Source organism: Taudactylus pleione, unplaced genomic scaffold, assembly GCF_031769625.1.
Source record: "Taudactylus pleione unplaced genomic scaffold, aTauple2 ptg000198l, whole genome shotgun sequence".
In the NCBI taxonomy this organism is placed as follows: Eukaryota; Metazoa; Chordata; class Amphibia; order Anura; family Myobatrachidae; genus Taudactylus; species Taudactylus pleione.
The window spans coordinates 8,268,840-8,291,572 of record NW_028284600.1 but is presented as its reverse complement, the minus strand read 5'-3'; the positions used below and the strand labels follow the sequence as shown (position 1 = coordinate 8,291,572).

General features: G+C 46.5%; 1 long non-coding RNA gene across 1 annotated transcript in view; it reads left to right on the top strand.

Annotated features, from left to right (window-relative positions):
* Window positions 1-19,277, top strand: part of LOC148518836 (uncharacterized) — a 58,603-nt gene extending 39,326 nt beyond the window's left edge. Inside the window, exon 3 of the long non-coding RNA XR_015878967.1 lies at window positions 18,570-19,277. This is a non-coding gene — a long non-coding RNA (uncharacterized LOC148518836). The remainder of the gene's footprint in view (window positions 1-18,569) is intronic.
* Window positions 19,278-22,733: the final 3,456 nt, after the last annotated feature.

The following is a 22,733-nucleotide window of genomic DNA, read 5'->3' as shown; positions in this document are numbered from 1 at the left end:
AATCCAGTCACTCTTGTCCTCATACGCCCGGGGATGGTTCCACTCCAGAGCTGTCCGTAGGGGGGTCCTCTTGCCGGTGGTCCACATCGTGTCCGCTGTCCGTGATCCTGCCGACTACGCCAAATGTGAGAGGTGGGTGCGGTGCAGTGCCTGCTGCCATTCAGGTGTACGTCTGTTCCTTACCTTGCGTCGCACCCTCTCACCTTCAGGCCGTGTGTTGAGCAGACGGTCCTGGAACTTCCAAATAGAACACGGACACGATGACCTAGGGGGAAGGAGAAGAGGTGAGTACCATCCTTCCTCACGTCGACTGACGCGCCCTACCGAACCGGGGGATAAATTCAGGTTTTAAGTGAAGATCATCATTGGCACTTTTGGCCTCAGATCCCGAATTTTCACCTATCGGTACTCACGCACCAGGTGAAGATCCGTCCTTGCACCGGGTTGCAAGGTTCACCGTCTGCCCAGAAGGAAGGAGAGATAGATAGTGACAAACAAACAGGGAGAGACAGTACACACAGATATTCCTCACTGTGTCCACTCTTGCTCTTCGTCCGCTCACTCGCCTACAGGTCCCTGTAAGGAGATACACAACACAGCCGTGCAGGGCCTAAACCTATGTCAAGCAACTACACATACTAAAACGGCATCACCCTCAACCTACAGTGTGTGTAGTGCGACAGATTTAACAATAACTAAACTTTTGCCCTGCACGGAACACCAATCACAGACTATAAGTATACAAGAGCAAAACACGGTACTGTCCCTTTAAATGTCTGCTACCTACCTATCCAGAGCTGGCCAGCTCCTCTTCTCAGTGACTGGGGAAACACTACCTCATTGGTGGGAGCCGTACAGCTCTCCACCACTGCTCACACCTCTAATCATCCGCCTCTCTATATTAGTGCTGCAGCTAATGGGTTCAGGGCCCTGGGCCTAACGCCCAGGGTCTTACCTGCGGCTCAGGCCTAGGTGCCTGCTAAACAGTGGGCTCTGGTAGTGGCCTGGGCCTAATGCCCAGACCACTTTTTATGGGGCTCAGGCCTATTTACCTGCCTATCTGTGGGGCTCATATAGCGGTCTGGGCCTAATGCCCAGACCACCTTATATGTTGGGTGGCTCGGGCAGCTGGCCGCCTATTTTATTATTCAGTGACCTGGGCCTAGTACCCAGGCCACTCACACCTGATTAAGGGCCAATCCTGTTATGGGGCCTAATGCCCTCTACTGTGCCTCGGGCCTTGTGCCTGACTAATTACCCACGGGCCTAGTGCCCGACAACGCTACACAGGCCTAGCGCCCGACAACCCTGGTGGTCTAGGGAGGGGGGTATATGGTGGGCCTCACGGAAGGCCTACCTGCTACGTTGGAAGAGGCTGCGGGGGGGAACTTCGTGACGCTCTTTCACTTCCCTCCCCCGCAGTCCTCTCCGGTCCTCAACTGCATTCTTCGGCCGCTGGCCCGTCCTGGCCAGTGTCGCCGCCTCTTCCTTTCTTCTTCCAGCCGGCGCCGCCTGTCTTCTCTCTTGACAGCGGCGTCTTCTGGCCTCTTCCGCGGCCGCCGCCCCTGTTGACACGCCGATCTTCCGCTCTTCGGGAGGTCTTCTCTCCTCCCTCTCCGCTGCCGAACTAACTCTTCCTGCTCGGCGCCGTCTAATACAAGACGGCGCGAGTGGGCGGGGCTATGACGCGGCGAGCCGCGATTGGCTCGTCGCGTCCGCCTCTGATTGGCTGCTGGCCCGCGAGCCAGGTTTGGCTCGCGGCCAGAGCCAAACACCCGCCGCATGGAACGCCGCGCCCAACGCTTGACCGGTGCTGGGAGCAGGTGCTCTGTCCCAGCGCCGGCTACCCGCCGCTTCTTGGCTGCCGGGCGCCAAGCTCCACTGAGCCTGCGCCCGGAGCCTGGCTTCTCCCGGCACCACAGTACCGCCGGCACTGATGAAAGGGACCAGGCGGTCCCTTCACCAGGTGCCCGTGGTGTCTGCACCGATGCTAGGGACATTACTGTCCCAGCGCCGTCAACGAATGTGTCCCGCAGAGGACACATCCCCTCTGCCTGCCCCTGCAACTCTGCTGATGCTGGGATCAAACACTTGATCCCAGCACAGCCTTCCACACATATGCCGTTACAGAGATGGACGCAGTGTGAGATATGCCCAGCTCTGTAACCTGGCACATACTGTATACTACTGTTCTCTATCCATACAGCTGGTACATATGCCGTTACAGAGATGGACGCAGTGCGAGATACACCCAGCTCTGCAACATGACACATACCGTATACTTCTGTTCTCTATCCATACAGCTGGTACATATGCCGTTACAGAGATTGACGCAGTGTGAGATATGTCCAACTCTGTAACCTGGCACATACTGTATAGTACTGTTCTCTATCCATACAGCTGATACATATGCCGTTACAGAGATGGACGCAGTGCGAGATACGCCCAGCTCTGCAACCTGGCACATTCTGTATGCTACTGTTCTCTGGGCCTGATTCAGAGCCGCTCGTAAGCGGCCGCTCGTTCGCTCCGAGCGATGTTCGCACATCTGCGCATGCGTATGAGGTTTAGTACGCATGCGCGAACCAGTCATTGCGGTCGAAAATCGTGTGTGCGCAAAATAGCGAATGCCTGCTAATTTGAGTGACAGAATGAGGCGTTTGTGGGTGGTAACAGGGGAAGGTGCTTGAAAACGGGGAGTGGAGATCCGAACGCAGGCGTGCCAAACGGTCAAAACGGGCGTTTTAAGGGTGTGCATAAATAACAAAGCAGCGTCATTGACCACATCACTTGGTTATCTTTTAGCCTGAACTGCTCGCATGATTGCGGTAGGAATATGCTACCACAAGCACTGCGAGCAGTTCATACGCCTTTCGATGTACTCGATTTATCTAATAAATAGTGGAGATGACGTATGATGCGAGCGGCCAGGGGGCGTTTTTTCCGAAATAGTGAGCGCATATTTCGTTCACTCGTTCAGACATAGAGGCGTCAACAGACCGCAAAGAGCGAGCGCTTAATTTAAATAGCCAGCCCTTTTTTCTGAACGAGTGGCCGCAAATAGCGTCCGGCTCTGAATCAGGCCCTCTATCCATACAGCTGGTACATATGCCGTTACAGTAGGGATGTGCGCCGGACCATTTTTGCCGGATTTGGATTTGGTTCTAATTCGTCGTCCGGCTTTGGATTTTGATTTGGATTTGCCAAACTGCGGTGTCTGGCTTTGGATTTGGATTTTTTTACAAAAATTGTCAAAAAAAGCTAAAATCACATAAATTGGTCTTTTTTTTTCTTCCTAGAGTATTATTAACCTCAATAACATTAATTTCCAGTCATTTACAGTCAATTTAGACCACCTAAATTATAGTTTTCACCATTATTGGCCAAAGGTTGCAGTGAGCTGAGTGGTTACCAAGCGACAAAGCAGCGGCACAGACACCACAGTATAAAGCACATCTATGACACAGCAGTGGCAGAAATGAAAAGTAGTGCACCCACCCAGTGAGGTACGGCCAGCAGAATCACAGTACTTGTTTACAAAGTGGGCTACGGCACAAGGAGTCACAGTGCACAATCTTATTCACATCACACCGCACATAGGGCCTGATTCAGACCCGGTTGCAAGCGCTGAGCGCTCGCAACCGGGTCGATGGTGGCCCAGAGCGCATGCGCACTACGGAGCCGGCTCCGTCGTGCGCATGCGCGAGACCCGGATAGCGACGGGCAATCCGTTGCTCCGGGTCTCGCACCAAAGAGGCATGCTGTCGATGTTGAGTGACAGCACGCCCCCTTTGGTGGGCGGGTCGGGGGGGTGGCTGCCCAGACGGAGGCGTTCCCATGAGAACGCCTACCGTTTGGGGGTGGCCCCACTGACATCACAAGTGATGTCAGTGGGAGAGCTTTCGGCTCTTTTTGAACTGAAAGCTCTCTGGGGCTTGCGGCCACAAGACCCTACCACAAGGGTCTCGTCGTAAGCCCGATGGTCGCGATGTTCTTGACCATCGCGACCATCATCCTGGCCGCTCGCATTAGCTGTGGGTGGCAACCCACAGCAATGCTAGCGGCCAGGAGGCCGTTCCATAAAGAGAAAAAGATGCCCTGATTCAGAGCGAGCGCTCTGTCAGAGTGTCCGGCTCTGAATCAGGGCCATAGTGTCCCTGATTCACATTACACCATAAAGTAGTGTCTCTTATTTATGTTACGACACACAGTAGTGCCCCTTTTACACAGTGCCCACAGTAGTGACCCTTTTACACAAATCCCAGAGTAGTGACCCTTACAAAGCCCAAAGCAGTAATGCCCCTTATACAATGCCCCAGCAGTGGTATCCCTTACACAATGCCCCCAGTAGTGGTGCCCCCTATGCAGTCCCCTTAGTAGTAGGGCCCCCTATGCAGTGCCCCCAGTAGTAGTATGCCCCCCATTAGCATGCCCCCAGTAGCAGTATCCCCAGTAGTAGTATGCCCCCCAGTAGTAGTGCCCCCATTAGCAGGCCCCCAGTAGTAGTGCCTCCTTCAGCATGCCCCCAGTAGCAGTACCCCCAGTAGTAGTGCCCCCATTAGCAGGCCCCCTGTAGTAGTGCCCCCCAGTAGCAGTATGCCACCCAGTAGCAGTATGCCCCCCAGTAGTAGTGCCCCCATTAGCAGGCCCCCAGTAGTATGCCCTCAGTAGTAGTATGCCCCCCAGTAGCAGTGCCCCCAGTAGTATGCCCCCCAGTAGTATGCCCCCCTTAGCAGGCCCCCAGTAGTAGTGCCCTATTAGCATCCCCCCAGTAGTAGTATGCCCCCCAGTAGCAGAGCCCCCAGTAGTAGTGCCCCCATTAGCAGGCCCCCAGTAGTAGTATGCCCCCCAGTAGCAGTGCCCTCATTAGCAGGCCCCCTGTAGTAGTGTCCCCCAGTAGTAGTATGCCACCCAGTAGTAGTATGCCCCCCAGTAGTAGTGCCCCCAGTAGTATGCCCCTAGTAGTAGTATGCCCCCCAGTAGCAGTGCCCCCAGTAGTATGCCCCCTAGTAGTATGCCCCCAGTAGTAGTGCCCCCATTAGCATGCCCCCAGTAGTAGTATGCCCCCCAGTAGCAGTGCCCACAGTAGTAGTGCCCCCATTAGCAGGCCCCCAGTAGTAGTATGCCCCCTAGTAGCAGTGCCCTCATTAGCATGCCCCCAGTAGCGCCCCCTTACAAACACACAAATAAAAAAAGAAGAAAAAAAACCTGAATCCCCAGTCCTGCTGCCGTCCGCTCTGCTCTGCTCTATTATGCGCGGAGGGAGCCGGAAGCTGGAGCTCATGAGTGAGCTCCAACCAGCTCCCTCCGTGCAGCAGCCAATGAGAGTCTGCCTGACTCTCATTGGCTGCTATTACAAACACACAGCTGCCGCTGGCGGCTGTGTGTTTGTGTCTGTGTAGGGCAGACCGCTATCACAGTGGTCTGCCGTACACTAGAAGAGCCCTGATGTCGGATTCTCTCGCGAGAATCCGACAGCAGGAGGCCGCTGTTCAGCCCCGATCGGGGATCCGAGTCAGGCGGGGAACACCCGAACAGGGTTCGGGTGGTCTCGGATCCCCTATGTTCGGAGCAGTTCTGATTCCACAGAATCAGAACCGCTCATTTCTACGTTACAGAGATGGACGCAGTGCAAGATGCGCCCAGCTCTGCAGCCAGGCACATACTCTATACTACTGTTCTCTATCCATACAGCTGGTGCATATGCTGATACAGAGATGGACGCATCTGCTCTGCCTCTGCCTACCAGTGGAAGCTGCTGCTCTGCCTTTCAGGCAGCTCTACAGGACTTCTCGGGGCTGCAAACAATTCAGCCCTGAGAAACTTGTGTTAACCACTTGCCTGGCATGGTCGTATCAGATGCGACCATACCAGACTGGGCTTTCCCTGACATGGTCATATCTGATACAACCAGTCAGAAACGCCCATTGGACGGCTTGCTGGAAGTTAACTTCCAGCAGCCGCCCACCTCAGAAGGACCTGCCGGTCCCTCTACACCTGCGGCTCCCTCTCCTTTGTGTCCCGATCACTGCTGGCCACAGTGATCGGGCACGGCGGCACCCCCCTGCCGGTGCAATTCCATAGAAGCAGCAGCCACGGCTCATGTAACCGCTGCTGCTGTGACCCAATCACTGTGGCCAGCAGTGATTGGGCAGCCGGCCCCACCCACTTCAGTAAGAAGCAGCAGCCATGGCTCTGGTAGCCTCCGCTGCTGCTATGTATCCCGGCCGCCAGCGGGGCACCCTCCCACTGCGGCTACGGAACAACAGTGATAGCTGCTGCTATGTATCCGGGCCGCCAGCGGGACACCCTCCCACTGCGGCTCCGGAACAACAGTGATAGCTGCTGCTATGTATCCGGGCCGCCAGCGGGACACCCTCCCGCTTTGGCTCTGGAACAACAGTGATCACAATATAGGTTGAGTCTCCCATATCCAAAATGCTTGGGACCAGGGATATTTTGGATATCGGAATAGTCCGTATTTTGGAATATTTGCATAATATAATGATATATCTAAGCACAGAATGCATGTATGTGCTATATGCACCTTATACACACAGCCTGCATGTAATTTTATACAATATTTTTAAGAATTTTGTGGCTCAAACAAAATTAGTGTACATACATGAAATTCATTAGTGTTTCATATACACCTTATACACAAAGCCTGAAGGTAATTGCATACAATTTTTTTAATAATTTGTGCTCTAAACGAGGTTTATGTACATTGAACCATCAAAAAGCAAAGGTTTCATTATCTCAGTCATGCTTAAAAAATTACGTATTTCGGAATATTTGGATATGGGAGAAACCTGTAGTGATCACTGAGCAGAAGAAGCAGCAGCAGCGGCTCTGTACCCGGGCAGCCCACTACTATGTACCCGGGCAGCCCACTACTGCTGGCCACAGTGATCGGGCAATAGTTACCAAACAGTACATATGTGTATATAAATATATTAGGGGAGAGTGGATTCGGATTTCTGAAATCCGAACCCCCCCCGAGCCCCCCTGATGAAATCGAGGCAAAATGTCATCATCCCGCCTTCCGGGTCTCGCGGGTTTTGGATTCTATATAAGGTACCCGCCATTTTCTCACTCGGCTGTGGACAGTGAAAAGGGAGGGTGGGAGTTATGGCTGGCTGGTGTCGAAGCTGGATAATTAGCTGAGACAAGATCAGTTTAAAATTGAATCGCAGCGACGCCATCTTGCGACTGGCCGCAAGACACCATCTTGGAAATTAGATCGCAAGACGCCATTTTGCGAATGGCCGCCCAAGCGCCATTTTAGATAAACTCACAATTAAGTACATATGGCGATATTACTATTAGCACCATGCGATTGCATCTTCCACCATTTCTCATACACACATTAATACGCACAATTGCGCTGTTAACTAGTCACATATTAGCGAATGCATAAGATCTTGTATGAAAATGCTGTTTTATTAGCTTCATGCGCACGCATCTGACCCAAGTTATCTAGCGTCTTTATATCAAACCCCGCATACTCACACATTACATATTCACATACAAGGTTCCATAAGCTCTAAGGTATAAGATTTAAGGTTGTTCATTTAGTGCGAATGCTGTGAAATAAAGATTATTTTGGTAATTAAGGTTTTATACATAAGTAAGCCGTGTTTGGTATTGTACTGATGCGTACTCTTTCAACAGAATTCCGGTATTATCGGTGTGGAGATCACATCATGCATTCTCAACTTATGGACCGCAGACTTCAAGCAACAAAATGTATATTATATGAACAACTGCTAGGATGTTGCATGGGGCAGGAAGGCAGAGACCCCCAGTTGTTGGAGGCTGGGTTGTGTTTATTTGAATCAGCCTGTTAAATGCTCTGTAACAAATGCTTCCCGCGTGGGAACCAATGGCATCAGCAACAAACTTCTCTATTGTTCTGTCTATTCCTGGGGGGTATAAATATGTGTGCTCCAACACTGGGTTTTTAGTCTTCATGCTGAATGCTGATTGACAAGGGGTTTCTTGCTGATGCCTAACATCTGGTCCGGAAGCGCTGCGTATGTATACTGTACTTGGGTCTGTATAATTCCTTTGCGCCGAATTGTGTCTGGATCAATAGCGTGTAACTGACTGTACTTTTACTTGAATAATACTTTGTGCTTTGGAACCACATGTTCTAAGTCCGGAGTCTCTATTTATTGTATGACTGCGTACGCAAATTAGCGTCATCCTTAGAGGTTTATAGGTAGGATATTAGAAGGTATAGACAGGGGTGTATATAGAGGTTCAATTCCAGTATCGTTACTGGGCTGTGTAGTGTAGTGCAGTGTAGTGTTGTGCTGTGCTGTGCTGCACTGTGCTGCTGTTGTCCATAGGGACTGGGTCCACTCCTCCAAAGTCCATAGGGGCTGGCTGTGTTGAGTTGTGCTGTGCTGCTGTTGTCCATAGAGGCTGTGTCCACTTCTCCAAAGTCCATTGGGACTGGCTGTGTTGTGCTGTGCTGCTGTTGTCCATAGGGGCTTTGTCCACTCCTCCAAAGTCCATAGGGGCTGGCTGTGTTGTGCTGTGCTGCTGTTGTCCATAGGGGCTGTGTCCACTCCTCCAAAGTCCATAGGGGCTGGCTGGACTGTGTTGTGCAGTCAGTTGTCCATAGGGGCTGGGTCCACTCCAAAGTCCTGTGCAGTGACCCAGTCCTAAAGGGGTGCTGTAGTGTTGTCTAGGGATTGCTCTGTCCATCAGGGGTGCTCCCCCCAAGTACAGTACAAAAAAAAGAAATATTTTTTCTGTGTTTGTGAATTGTGTGCGCAGTAGCCGCACGTGCATCAACAAAGCAGCACCAAGCGTGCGCCTGTGTCATAAGTAAAGGGCTGGCTTGACCGTTAAAAGGTGCTGTAACCCCCAAAGTGCACTCCAAACAAAATAAAAAATTATTTTCTGTGTTTGTGAATTGTGTGCACTGTGGCTGCACGTGCATCAACAAAGGAGCAGCGCCAAGTGTGCGCCTGTGTCCCATAAGTAAAGGGCCGGCTGGCTTGTCCATTAAAGGGTGCTGTAACCCCCAAAGTGCACTCCAAAAAAAATAAAAATATATTTTTTTTGTGTTTGTGAATTGTGTGCGCAGTAGCCGCACGTGCATCAACAAAGTAGCGCCAAGCGTGCGCCTGTGTCATATGTAAAGGGCCGGCTGTTAAAGGGTGGTGTAACTCCCAAAGTGCACTCCGAACAAAATAAAAAAATATTTTCTGTGTTTGTGAATTGTGTGCACTGTACGTGCATCCTCAAAGCAGCAGCGCTAAGCGTGCGTCTGTGTGTTAAAGGGTGGTGTAACCCTCAAAGTGCGCTCCACAAAAAATAAAATATTATTTTTTTTCTGTCTTTGTGAATTGTGTGCACTGTAGCTGCATGTGCATCAACAAAGGAGCAGAGCCAAGCGTGCGCCTGTGTCCCATAAGTAAAGAGCCGGCTGGCTCATTTCTTAAAGGGTGGTGTAACCCACAAAGTGCACTAGTCTCCAACAAAAATAAAAAATTATTTTCTGTGTTTGTGTGCACCTTAGCCGCACGTATATATCAATATAACATAAATGGAGGACCAAACTTTCTCCGATAAAAATAAAATAGGGAAAGATCAAGAACCACTTCCTCCTAGTGCTGAAGCTGCTGCCACTAGTCATGACATAGACGATAACATGCCATCAACGTCGTCTGCCAAGGCCGATGCCCAATGTCATAGTAGAGGGCACATGCAATCCCAAATGACAAAGTTCAGGAAAATGACCTTAAAAAAAACATTTAAATCATCTGAGGAGAAACGTAAACTTGCCAATATGCCATTTACGACACGGAGTGGCAAGGAACGGCTAAGGTCTTTCCCTATGTTCATGACTAGTGGTTCAGCTTCACATGACGATGGAAGCCCTCCTCCCGCTAAAAAAAAATCAAACAAGTTAAGCTGGCAAAAGCACAGCGAAGAACTGTGCGTTCTAAGAATATATCACAAATCCCCAAGGAGAGTCCAAGTGTGGTGGCGGTTGCGATGCCTGACCTTCCCAGCACTGGACGGGAAGAGGTGGCTCTTTCCACCATTTGCACGCCCCCTGCAAGTGCTGAAAGGAGCACCCACAGTCCACTTGCTGATATGCAAATTGAAGATGTCACTGTTGAAGTACAACAGGATGAGGATACTGGTGTAGCTGGCGCTGAGGAGGAAGTTGGCGAGGAGGATTCTGATGGTGATGTGGTTTGTTTAAATCAGGCTCTGGGGGAGACAGTTGTTGTCCGTGGGATGAAAAAGCCCATCACGGTCATGCCTGGGCAGAAGACCAAACATTCCACCTCTTTGGTCTGGCAATATTTCTATCCAAATCCGGACAACAACTGTCTTGCCATATGTACCATATGTAAAGGTGAAATAAGTATGGGTAGGGACGTTAACCACCTAGGAACATCCTCCCTTATACGGCACCTGTAGCGCGTTCATAAAAAGTTACTGTCAAGTTCAGAAACTTTGGCTAAGACCGTAAGCAGTCCAGGGACACCTAAATCCCGTTGTCCTGTTGTATCCAAGCGCCTGCAAACCACACCGTCAACTCCCTCCTCATCAATTTCCTCCTTAGTAGTCCTGCAGGCCATGTCAATGGCATGACTGACTCTCCTATCCGGGATTCCTCCGGAGCATCCTGCATTGCTACGCCTACTGCTGCCGCTGCTGCTGTTGCTGCTGGGAGTTGTTCATCATCCCAGAAAGGAAGTAGGAACACCACTACTTTTACTAAACAATTGACCCTCCAACAGTCCTTAGCGAGGAGGATGAAGTACGACAGCAGTCATCCTGAAGCAAAACGTATAACTGAGGCCTTGACTGCTATGTTGGTGTTAGACGTGCCTCCGGTATCCGCCATTAGTGCAGTGGGATTTAGACAATTGATGGAGGTAGTGTGTCCCTGGTTCCAAATCTCGTCTAGATTCCACTTCACTAAGCAGGCGATACCGAGACTGTACAGAAACGTCAGAAAAAGTGTCCTCAGTGTCCTGAAAAATGCGGTTGTACCCAATGTCCACTTAACCATGGACATGTGGACAAGTGGAACAGGGCAGACTAAGGACTATATGACTGTGACAGCCCACTGGGTAGATGTATCACCTTACGCAGCAACAACAGCAGCGTCACCAGTAGCAGCATCTCAGAAACGCCAGCTCGTTCCAAGGCAGGCTACGCTGTGTATCACCGGTTTCAGTAAGAGACACACCGCCGACAACCTCTTAGAGAAACTGAGGGAAATCATCGCCCCAGTGGCTTACCCCACTTAGACTCTCCTGGGGATTTGTGATATCTGACAACGCCACCAATATTGTGTGGGCATTACATCTGGGCAAATTCCAGCATGTCCCATGTTTTGCTCACACAATAAACTTGGTGGTGCAGAATTTTCTGAAAAGCGACAGGGGTGTGCAGGAGACGCTTTGGGTGGCCCGAAAAATTTCTGGCCACTTTCACAATTCAGCAACTGCGTGCCGAAGACTGGAGCGCCAGCAAACACTCTTGAACCTGCCCGCCATCACCTGAAGCAAGAGGTTGTGATGCAGTGGAACTCAACCCTCTATATGCTTCAGAGGATGGAGGAGCAGCAAAAGGCCATTCAAGCCTATACATCCACCTATGACATAGGCAAAGGAGGGGGTATGCACCTGACTCAAGCGCAGTGGAGAATGATTTCCGTGTTGTGCAAGGTTCTCCAGCCCTTCGAACTTGCCACACGTGAAGTCAGTTCAGACACTGCCAGCTTGAGTCAGGTCATTCCCCTCATCATGCTTTTGCAGAAGCAGCTGGAGAAAGTGAAGGAGGAGCTAAGACAGAGCGATTCCGCTCGGCATGTGGGACTTGTGGATGAAGCCCTTCATTCGCTTTGCCAGGATTCCAGGGTGGTCAATCTGTTGAAATCAGACCACTACATTTTGGCCACCGTGCTTGATCCTAGGTTTAAAGCCTATGTGGTGTCTCTCTTTCCGGCTGACACAAGCCTGCAGAGGTGTAAAGACCTGCTGGTGAAAACACTGTCAGCTGAAGCGGAACATGACACGTCAATAGCTCCTTCTTCATTTTCTCCCACAACTGGGGCTGCCAGGAAAAAACTTAGGTATCCTAAGCAACCCGCTGGCGGTGATGCAGGGCAGGCAGGACCAAGTTTGGACATCTGGTCCAGACTGAAGGACCTGGCAACAATTTCTGACATGTCTACTGTCACTGCATATGATACTGTAACCATTGACAGAATGGTGGAGGATTACATCGGTGACAGCATCCAAGTAGGCATGTCAGACAGTCCGTACCTGTACTGGCAGGAAAAAGAGGCAATTTGGAGGCCCCTGTACAAACTAGATCTATTTTAGCTGAGTTGCCCCCCCTCCAGTGTGTACTTCGAAAGAGTGTTTAGTGTTGCCTGGAACCTTGTCAGAGAAAGGCGTAGGAGGTTGCTTCCACAAAATGCGGAGAAGATGATGTTCATAAAAATGAATTATCAACTCTTCCAGGGAGACCAGCCTCCAGAACGTACAGAGGGACCTGTGGTGGTGGAGTCCAGCGGGGACAAATTAATACTCTGTGAGGATGAGGATGTACACAACACTGAAGAGGGTGAGGAATCGGTCGATGAGGAGGATGAGGACGACATCTTGCCTCTGTAGAGCCAGTTTGTGCAGGGACAGATTAATTGCCAGCTTGTTTTGTGGGGGCCCAAACAAACCAATCATTTCAGCCACAGTCGTGTGGCAGACCCTGGCACTGAAATGATTGGTTTGTTAAAGTGTGCATGTCCTGTTTATACAACATAAGGGTGGGTGGGAGGGCCCAAGGACAATTCCATCTTGCACCTCTTTTTTTTCTTTGCATTATGTACTGTTTGGGGCCTAGTCTTTTAAACTGCCATCCTGTCTGCCACTGCAGTGTCACTCCTAGATGGGCCATGTGTTTGTGCCGCCCACTCTTAGCATAGTCATCCAGCTTCCTCGGTGCAACCTTTTGGACATAAAAACACTATTGTGAGGTGTTCAGAATAGACTGGAAATGAGTGGAATTTAAGGTTATTGAGGTTAATAATAGCATAGGAGCAGAAAAACCCACAAATTGTATGATTTGAGCTGTTTTAATGCTTTTTTAAAAAAAAATACAGATCCAAAACACAAAACCCAGAACCCAAAACACGGAAGGGTGGTTTTGGCAAAACCAATCCAGATCCAAAACACGAAGAAAGATCCAGATCCAAAACCAAAACACAAAACACGAAAAGTGGCCGGTGCACACCCCTAATATATATATATATATATATGTGTGTGTGTATGTATTAGAGATGTGCACTGACCCTCGTGTTTTGGTTTTGGATCTGGATCTCCCCTGGTTTTGGATCTGGATTGGTTCTGCCAAAACCTCACCTCTGTGTTTTGTTTTTCGGTTTTGGTTTTGGATCTGGATTTTTTCTAAACAGCTAAAATCACATAAAATGGGCCTTTTTTTGTTCCTACAGTATTATTAACCTCAATAACATTTATTTTCACTAGTTTCCATTAAATTTTGACCACCTCACAGCTCACAATATTGTTTTTTTCATCTAGTTTAGGCCCAAAATTTGCACCAAGATAGCTGGCTGACTAAGCTAAGCTGCAGCAGTGGGCGGCACAAACACATGGCAGTTCAACTTCAAACATGGCACATCAGGAAACACTTTTATTATTCAAGAGAGGCCTGAGGGAGTTGGAGTATGTATGTAGTTGAAGGTAGGACAGGGACAGGAAGGGTTGATTGGTAGTAAATTTAATGTTGTTTTTTGATTCCAAAGACAATTTATGAGGGAGAAGGGGAGGGGAGGAGGCATTTACAAAAAAAATGTGATACATTTACATCAGTCCTTGCCACAGAAGAATCCTTGAGCATGGCTGCTGCTGCTGGAAGTTGATTTTCTCATCCCAGAAGGGGACCAGGAAGAGAGCTTGCCAAAAATAAAAATAAACAATTGACTTAAATAATCCTTTGCAAACCTTCTATAAAGGCATTTCCCAACCTGTACAGGGACATAAAAAAAACATAGTTAGTGGCCTCAAAGTGCCACTTACTAGCACAGATATGTGGACAAGCATAAGATCTATGATTTAAGGGCAGGTGTAGCCAACCCTGGTCCTCATGAGCTATCAACAGTGCATGTTTCCAGGTCTCACAGAATCACAACTATAATAATTAATTTCACCTGTGGATCTTTCTAAATATTTTGGTGAGTAATGAATACACCTGTGCACCAGCTAGGTCATCTGGAAAACATGAACTCTTGAGGACCGAGGTTGGCTACCCCTGATTTAAGGCCTTATGTTGTGTCTTTCTTGAGAATCCTGCGCCTGCTTCTGCTGCTAGGAGTGGATTTTCATCCCAGAAGGGGACCATGAAGAGTGCTTATAAAAAACAATTGACTTAAATAATCCCTTGCAAACCCTCTGTAAAGGCATTTTCCAACCTGTACAGGGCCATTATAAAAAACTGATTTAGTTAGTGGCCTTGAAACTGCCGTTGTTCCCACTGTCCACTTAACCATATCAAATATGTGAACAAGCAGAACAGAGCATTAAATGCAACATATCAGATTTAAGGTTTAAGTCTTACGTTGTGTGTTTCTTTGGAATTCAAACTTGAGCGCCATGCCTGCTTGCTGGGAGTGGATTTTTTTTCATCCCAGAAGGAGACCAGGAACAGGAAGTATGCTTTCCAAAAATAGATAAACAATTGCCTTAAATAATCCTTTGTAAACCTTCTGTTCTGTAGAGGAATTTCCCAACCTGTACAGGGACATTAAAAAAACTGTCTGATTCATCATGGTGCCCCCAAGACCAAGATTGTGCAAATTTGCCAAAAGAGAGACTGACACCACGGCTAAACATTAGAGTCACCTTCTGGATGTGAATTGTCTCATTTGCATGGGGAAAAGAAGAATGGAAGACTACAGTGTGTAGATTCTTTCTTCACAGTCAGGAGAGGCCTCAGAGAACATGAAAAAAGATGCTCTAGGTGCTGAACTTCAAGGGATTTCTCCATCATGTTCTGCAGTGTGGAAAGGTTTCATTCAAATGTTGTCTATAAAGCAGTTCAAAGTTACAGCCTTTAAAGTGTCTGGCTATAACAGCCACCTTTGCCAAGAATTACCAAAGATTATCACAAGCAAAGGATTCATCTGTCCGGAATCTGTCTGGGAATTCATGGATCGTATCTGGCCTGAATGCACTAAGACATCCAGTGATTCTGTGTTCTGTAGTCGACTTTATTCCTACCTGAACCACAAACTGAAATACGGAATAGTAAGCACAGACAACATGGAGGCCTTTGTTATTCCGCTGCCTGCATGCCAACCAATACCTCCCAGACTACACCCACTGAGGGGACCAGGTCTTGATAATGACCATCCCCATCTGTTGCTAGTTCTTCTTCTTCCAAACCATCCATCCTGGACTCCCTGTCCAAAGAGGGTGAGCAGGGTACAGAAAGAGGAGCTAGATGTCCCCGATTACATTTTTTTTCATCTATGTGGAGAGAGAAGAGCTTCAGATATGGAACAGGGGCTCCCACTTATTTGGCTTCCCTCCAGAGAACAGCGCTCTGATCCTCAGGAAGTGTCTATGCCTGAGCTGATAAGTAGTCTCTGTCTGTTGGTAAACACCGTTCAGGAGATGGCAACCCAAAATAACAACAACTATAATAAAAAATGTGTCCACTGATAACCAGCCTGATCCCATAACAGCAACATACCCCATATGGCCAACTCATAACATGTCACCCAGTTTACAGCCTCCTCTTCCTTATGACACTAACCCAGTCGCAATGGTTGATCAATCAGCCATGTGTGGTCCACCCAGTTTTTGGCCTTCTACATTCTAAAATCATAATAACACACTATAACACACTAGACTTATAATCTTTGCTTTGTTTACATTTTTGAATAGAATAGTTTTAGAATTTAGGATGTCCACTCTATATAGGTTTGAAAATAAATATAGGCATTAATTTTTTAGAGCATATAACTTTATAAGCTGTTAGGATAACATTTCTGCTATGTTTAAGATAAAAAAAAAAAAACTTTTTGTAACCCAACAACTTAAAAAGAAAAAGTTTTCATTGCAATATTCATGCAGCCCCTCGACAGACAGCAGCACAGCACCCCTGCACCGCTACGCCGATGACAGTGACAGCCAGGTGTGGCTGACACGCACATGAAAAAAATTGTTTATATATTTTTTGGGCAGCAGCCCCTTGACAGACAGCAGCACAGCACCCCTGCGCAGCTACGCTGATGACAGTGACAGCCAAGTGTGGCTGACATGCACACAAAAAAATTGTTTATTTATTTTTTGGGCAGCAGCCCCTCGACAGACAGCAGCACAGCATCCCTGTGCAGCCACGCCCGATGACAGTGACAGCCAGGTGTGGCTGACACGCACACAAAAAAAATTGTTTATTTATTTTTTGGGCAGCAGCCTATGACAGATAGCAGCACAGCACCTCTGCGCAGCTACGCTGATGGCAGTGACAGCCAGGTGTGGCTGACACGCACACAAAAAAAATTGTTTATTTTTTTATAACACTGGGGTGAACCCCTAAAAAGAGGCAGCAACCCCTTAACAGACAGCAGCACAGCACCCCTGCACTGATGACAAGTGTGGCTAACACTATTTTTTTTATTTTTCACACTGGGGGTGGGTGAAGAGCATCTCTGAAAGACAGAGCACCCCCTGGACAACACAGCACTACAGCCAGCCAGCCCCTATGGACAGGACAACAGCCAGCCCCTATGGACAGGACAACGAGTCAGACAGCCCCTATGGAAAGGAGAATGGCAGCCAGCCAGCCCCTATGGACACGACAACAGCCAGCCAGCCGGCCCCTCTATAGACAACAGCCAGCCCTTATGGACAACAGTAGCCAGCCCCTATTGACAGCGTCAGTGTGCAATTAACAATAGTGAATAACAACAGCACAGCACAGCTCCCAGCTCCCTCGCTCTTAGCTCTTCACAGCCGGAATGAAAAATGGTGGCGAATCGTGGGACCTTTATAGCATCCAAAACCCGCAAGAATCCGACAGCGGGATGATGACTTTTTGCCTCATTTTCAGATCCGAGTCAGGTGGGAAAACCCGAGCTGACTTCTATCTGCCTCGGATCCCCGAAGTACGGGTGGGTCCGGTTCTCAGGGAACTGGACCCGCTCTTCTCTAATATATATATATATATATATACACTGTATGTACATGTGTGTATATATATATATATATATATATATATATATATATACACACTGTATGTACTGTACATGTGTATATATATATATACATACATACATATATTCTTTATACAGCGCACAGGTTGCGCGATGGGGTCAAATGTGGCCCCGTCTCTTGCCAACATTTTCATGTTTGAACAAGAGCAAAAATTATTTTTCAGTGATATCGATATCTCAGCCAAAATTGTCATGTACACCAGATACCTAGACGACCTGTTCCTTATTTGGTCAGGCAAGGAGGAAGAATTATTGCAGCTCATCGAGAATATCAATCTGCAGGACAATCCAATCAAGCTGACATGTCAAGTCAGCAATAAAGAAATCAACTATTTCACAGTTAGACTCATTAACAATGAGATATGCACTTGTCTTTACAGCAAAAAGACAGATCGCAACACCCTCCTTCACCACAGCAGTTGCCACCCTCCAGCCCTTAAAGTCTCACTACCTAAATCTCAGATGCTCAGGGTGGCTCGCATTACTTTTATATTTTATATTTCAAAAATTTTTTATTATTACTTTCGGTCTCATTTTGGATGTATCCATCCTGTACATTCTTTAGTGATGATTTACTAGATCGTTTATTTGCTTCCCTTACCATTTAGTATCCCAACAATGATGCTATTGGGCAGTAGTGAATAACTTAAATAGAGATCTGGGAACGGGTTTTTTGACTTTTATGTGTGCATATAATATATAAATGTAAACATAATATAAAAATCTCTCTATCTAGACCCATGTGTGGGGCCTATACATATATATTTATCCTTCTCTCCATATGCCTTCTCGGAACATATTTTGCTTATTCTCTCTCTTCTCTTTCAAATATCATGTTTCTTTATATACAGTGCTTTTCTCATTTATATATTTTCTTATTATTTTAGTTATTTTTCCAATTCTTTTTAGTCATATAAGATATACATTGAGTTTTATATATAGTCTCTATCCATCGGGTGTAGCCTGCCTCTCTATACCTTAGTTATGCAGTATAACACATCAACATCATTTAAGTATATATTTTCTGAATTTAGTAATAGCTCTTTTTAAATTGTAGGTATAGGATTATAATAAAATAAAAATGTATATTGATTGATTTATTAGTTACATGTTATTTATGTTACATGTTAGACTTATGTTTATTGTCAGAACTCTCTACTCTCTATGGTAGCAGTGGATTAGAATGAGTAGCATGTTGCATACTACTTTAAACCTGTGAATTGATTAACCACCGACAGGTGATTGAGTTTAACCACATGCTATTTATAACCAATTGTGATTGCAGACCTTCTATTCTGCCTTTTGAGAAAGCCACTGTTAGCGGTGAAACGCGTTAAGGAATTATTGTCTGACGTCCCACTTTGCATACCTGCACTCCCGGAGCTACCACATCCCACCCCGTGGAGATCGCACATATCAAGCGCTATACATCTTTCTTCAGCCGCCATACCTGGGTGCCCGAATACATCCCACGTGTTGCTGGATGTCCCCTCTGACTCACACTACAACTTGGCTACTGGGATACGGCTCCCACAAGTGTGGTATAGGTATTACACCAGTAGCAGACAGATCATGCAGCTGATCGCAGCGTCATCATCCAGCTGGTAGGAACAGCAATCCCACTGTGCTGCCGGAGAACACATTATTTACAGCACTGACAGGCCTGTCCATCCGAGGAGGTGACATTCATGGGTATGTGAACTTCATGTGGACACTGTGTTTCAGGCTACAATACAGCCACGCTATCTCTTGTTATACCCAACAGTTTACAAGACATTTTTATTCATATTACTGTCTGCTATATTTCCATTCAATCATATTGATAATTTCATCAGCTCTACAAGTGATTATATTTTTGTATTGGATTGTTGGCAATTTTTATCAACATTATTTTTACTTTGTTGTCGCTTTCTTGATACATCATTCAGAATTCTGTTAGTGTTTTATCGTTTTCTTGTGTTATAAGAGCTACACTATTAGATATCTGGGCATATACCAGTACCTATTCTCTCTTATATATATCATTGTGCATTAAATTTTTTATTATCAACGATACATTTGGTTCATGTGTGTTTGTGAGGTGCTTTTTCACCTATTTTTCTAATCATTTTTTGTTTTAGGGAAGAATGGCAATATTTCCCAGGTGGTAAGCAGCAGCGTACACAATTTCTTCACTTGATTAGTGCTTTGTTGGCGCCTTATTTTCTACGGCTCGCATTACTAGCGACCCAGATGATTTAGAACATACCCTGGATCTAATGAGTACGAAATTTGGTGCAAGGGGCTACTCGGAGGTCAGTCTTAAAAACATCAAACAAGAAGTGCTTCACATACCCCGTGATCAACTCTTATCTCCAGCCGTGGACACTGACACCAGTATAGCCAAAATCCCCTTTATCACAGATTACAGTTTAGCAAGCCCTGTATTACCCAATGCTTCTAAGGCACTCTGGCCAATAGTGTCTGGGGACAAAAATAAAAACTTGATGCCTGCGTACAACAGGGGCAAAAACTTGAAGGACATTTTAGTTAAAGCTAACGTGTTGTCACAACCAACGGATCAAGTACCCTTTATACAAAAAAAGAAACCTGGTTGCTACAAATGCGCCTCCTGCACAACGTGTAACTACATGGAAAGTGGACATCAGTCATGTTTTGACCTGTATGTTGCGATTCGTTATATACATCATCATCTGCCCCTGCGGTATGTATTATGTGGGTCAGACCACACGTACATTCCGTGAACGCATAACGCATGGCCCTACACAGGTCAGCCATCCGGGCTGCCCTGAATGGCAAAGAGATGGACCAACCTGTCGCTCGGCATTTCAAACAAACTAATCATCAACTTTCTAGTCAGAAATATAAAACTGTGGACCATATCCCCATAGACATCCGCGGAGGAGACCGTGCCAAGAAATGAAGTAAACGTGAGGCCAAATGGATCCATAAGCTAGATACCATCAGTCCTAGAGGCCTTAATGAGAAATTCTCATGGAACATTTTTTTGTAAATTAATTTTTTTTTTTGTAAATTTTTTTTAAAAAATTTCTTGGTATGAATTTTTCGTGCTATATCTGCAGCACATCTGTTTTATTATATATAACCTTTCCTTGTTATATAGTCCATATACACCTTTGCATTTGACAATACTCTACCGCTCTGTTCTCTTCATTTTCCTTTTGTTCTATCCCCCACTTTCCTTCGCCCCCCCCCCCCTTGAAAATCACTTTTCCGATGCCTTTGATCTTTATTTTTAGACAAATTTGTGTGTACAGCATTTATGGTTTGTTTCTTGTTGTGTGCTACTGTCGAAGCCGGATAATTGGCTGAGACAGGATCAGTTTAAAATTAAATCTGCACGACGCCATTTTCGAATGGCAATGAGACGCCATTTTGCAACTGGCCGCCCAGCGCCATTTTAGTGAATCTCACCCATTATAAGTACATACGGCGATGCTATTATTTAGCGTCCTGCGATTCCCACGCAATAGAAAGAAGTTAAAAGTCCTCATCATATAAATACAAACAGTCACTAAAACATATAAAATGATCAACCCTGCAAAACACGCACCATGGTGTACTCCACAAACACGTAGTCGCACAACGTTAACTAGCGTCTTTTCTCAATACCCCAATACTTGCACACTGCACACAGACATAAAAGGTTCCCTAGTATTAAAGTGTAATATTCAAGATTTATTCAGTAATATTAATGTTGTGAAATAAATGTAATTTAATATCTAAGGTTTAGTACATGGTAAGCAGACCGTGTTTGGTGTTGTACTGATCCACTGTGTCTTTGCAGATTTCCGGTACCATCGGTGAGAAGATCGCAACATGTGTCTGCAAACTATGGACCATAGAGAGTTAAACATTAACATGTAATGTAGCCAGCTTAGATTTATTATGCAGCGGGAAAAAGGACACAACAGGCTGTTGGAGGCTGGATTGTGTCCATATGAACTGACCTATGAACTATACTGTAACAGAAGAACCAGGAAGAAGAACCAATGGAATCATGCCAAACTGTTTTATTGTATTGCCTATCTCTGTAAGAGTATATATGTGGGCTCTCTAAACCTGGATGCCAGTCTGCTTGCTTTGCTGCTGACGGAGGTTTCTACTTGATGCCAGTATCTGGGTCCAGAGCGCGTGCGCATGTAACAACTGTACCTTGGGTCTGTATAATTTATTTGCGCTAAATTGTATTTAGATCACAGCATGTAACCATCTCTTTTTATATTGAATAATAACTTTTTGTGCTTTGGAACCACACTCAAAGTCTGAAAACATTTATTTCTTGTGCGACTCATAATGCTAAATAGCGACAATTTTAGAGTGTATAGACAGGCAGGAATCGATAGTTGGGGACTTACAGTGTGAATCACGCTACCGGTCACTTGGTAACACTCGGTCAGCGATCTCTCAGCAAAAGGGTGGAGGCGCCATAGCAGGAGAACGCATTGTGCCTTCGAAAATCTGCTACCACTTTGTTGCTGAGAGTCCGCTACCCGTTATTGTGACTTAAGGAGCGCTGATTAAGAATCCAGGGATAAGGGAGGAAAAAGTTTGTTTTCCTTCATTGATAGATTTTTATGTTAAAAAGGGGAAGTCGCACAATAGCGTAAGGGTAATATTATGTTTTGTGTAGTAGTCGCATTATTGTGTATGCGACTAGTCGCACAATAGCTTATACGTATTTCCTGTATTGCTGCCACGTGATTTGAACAAAGCCGTTGAGATTGCATTGATAGATAGCATTGTTGTAAATATCTTGATCAGTGTTGCTATAGTCTGGGAAAACATGTATTTTTCTGCGCAGGAAAAGGGTGTGTAACAGTGAATATTTGTTGGTAGGGGTAACATATTCCCTAGTTAAGGGTATCATAGGACCCTTAAGTGCTAGGCGCCGGGTGTCGGCCTAGTGGCTCGGTAGTAGATACCGCAGGCTATACACATAAGCAGGTGTAGTTGTTGTCTTTGTTGTAGTTTCAGCTCTGTGTGATTACAGTATTCAGTGATCAGTTAGGGTTATTTAAGCATTATAATTGAACCGCACAGTTGTGGCTAAATTGTGATTGTGAACTGAGTAGAGGGTGGACGAAATCACTGAAAAGGGTAGGTGTTATTGGAATGCCTACATGCTAGCAGTTGAAAGGTAGTCAAAAAGGGATTAGGTGACAATCTAAAGACCCTAGTTCAGACCTCACTACCTGGCTGGAGAGGAGTTACTGTAGACATACTCATAGAATCTGCTATTAAACATGATAAAAACATCCTTAAAAAGAGAGAGACCCAGAGCGAGAAGCTAATGGCTGTTAGTGTTCAAGCTCTAGAATTACTGTAACATCACAGCCACCAGACACACATGCACCTGCACAACTACACGTCCTCACCAACCCTGCACCACCACAAACACAGCCCTACCCCACTTATCACACACAGC